The sequence below is a fragment of the Balaenoptera ricei genome, chromosome 18, assembly GCF_028023285.1.
Source record: "Balaenoptera ricei isolate mBalRic1 chromosome 18, mBalRic1.hap2, whole genome shotgun sequence".
Classification (NCBI taxonomy): Eukaryota; Metazoa; Chordata; class Mammalia; order Artiodactyla; family Balaenopteridae; genus Balaenoptera; species Balaenoptera ricei.
Window position 1 is genome coordinate 45,035,288 of NC_082656.1, and position 1,966 is coordinate 45,037,253.

The window sequence follows — 1,966 nt, forward strand, 5'->3', positions numbered from 1 at the left end:
CAGTTCTGGCTGTCATCCAGCAAGAAAATGGGGATTTCAATCCCACAACCATAAGGAACTGTGTTCTTCCCATAACAGGAATGAGCTTGGAAGAAGACCTCTAGCCTCCAAGTGAGAACTCAGCCCCAGCCAGAGAAGAGAACCATCCACGCTATATTGGACTTCTCACTTACAGAACTGTGAGTTAGTAAATGGATATTGTTTTAAGTCACCAAATCTGTCATTTGTTATGTAGCAATAGAAAACAAGTATGTCAATAGTGCCAAGGTTGAGAAACCATACTTTCAACATTCTTGTCTATGTAGGGCTAAAGGGGTATTACTAGGTTGGCTTTCAAAGAAACAGTGATGAAACTTTCCCCGAGGAAGTAGGTTTATTTAACGTAAATCAAGTTAAAGATGTTTCTTTACTGCGGGACATACTTTAACATCTTAGTTATACTATGAAGCTACAAGAGAGGAGTTAATTCTGTAGTAATTCCAAAGAGCATTTGAACAAAGATCTGCTATTCTTGGCAAGTGATGTCGTTTGATCCTAATATCCTAGTATCTTTTGATCTTAGATTTTCTTAGGATTGAGTTTAGTAAAATGTACAAATTAGTAAACTTAAAAAACATCATTTTGAATTTATCTTTCTAATTTCAAACAAAATCAAATGTACTGAAAAAGATGCATTATCCTTTGTAATTTAGATTTTCTGTATGTAATTTAGATTTTCAATAATGATGCTTCTTGGTCATTTAGTATTATAGAGGTCTTAGAATAATATATAGGGTATTTCTGGAACTTTAAATCTGCAAAGAAACTGTGTATATCTCAATGATTTAGGCAGAGGAGGAGTTAGGGCTGAGGGAAATGCATATTAGACATTTCACCAGGTTCTATTTTTATTAGTTCTGTTATTTCCTCCTTTTCAATTCTTCTGGTCAATTATATAGCATTTCCACAGACCTGGATGGAAATTTATTTTTTGTTTCTAGTAGCGCTCTCACAGATTACAGTTTTGTCTAAATTCCAGAATACGGAGACCTGGGGATGGTGGTGTTTGATGTGGGATTGGCTACCTTTCTTCCAGCTTCCTGGGTGTCCTCTCTTGTCCTCCATGAGTTTCAGAATGCCCTCATCACTATTTCCTTTGTTAGTTGGACATTGGCTTGTCTGCACTGATATTTGCAATTGCTATAACCCACTGAGCACCATCCTCTTCTGTTTTTACTTCCAGGCTCCACATCTTCAGTTTTTATTTGCAGTGATGTCAGTATTTCCCAGCCAAGTATTCTCCCCCTTGTGTAGCTCCAATGTGAGAGATGACCAATATTTAATATATACTATGATGCAGATGGTAACCACTTACTGCTGACTGGATCCAAGTTATGGGAAGGCATTTTGGGGTTTTTTTTTGAGTATATCAGTAACCCTAGAGATGATTTAAGAGTAAACAACCATATCTTTATCAAAATAGCTTTTGGCATTTCTTCAAGTCATCTGTTAGTTGAATAGATATTGTCTAACTTAGTATATTTATATTTCTAACAATTTTGTGTTGCCATCTATTAGTTATCCAATAAATATAGCTAACATTTATTTAAATATTATTCCAAAAATGACTATTTTCAGCTTATCTCATTGCATCTCTTTTATAAACATCATTTTAGAGAAGGATTGTTTATATCCAGTTAGGAAAGAATATAGAGAACAGCTTCAAAATATAGGATAATAGACTTTTTAGCTTAGAAAGCACTTTTATTGTATGCATTGCTTGCTAATGATTAATTTTCATATTGTGTTGAGCCTGCTAAATACTGAATTATACCTCTTGGATTGAGGATAGTTGCTTTCCACTGACATTGAAGGACTGCAATAACATAGAGCCAACTGGTCTCTACAGTCTAGTCCTACATTACCATCCTACACAGGGGGTATACTCTAGCCAAATTAAATTTCTCACCATCTTACACTCATGATG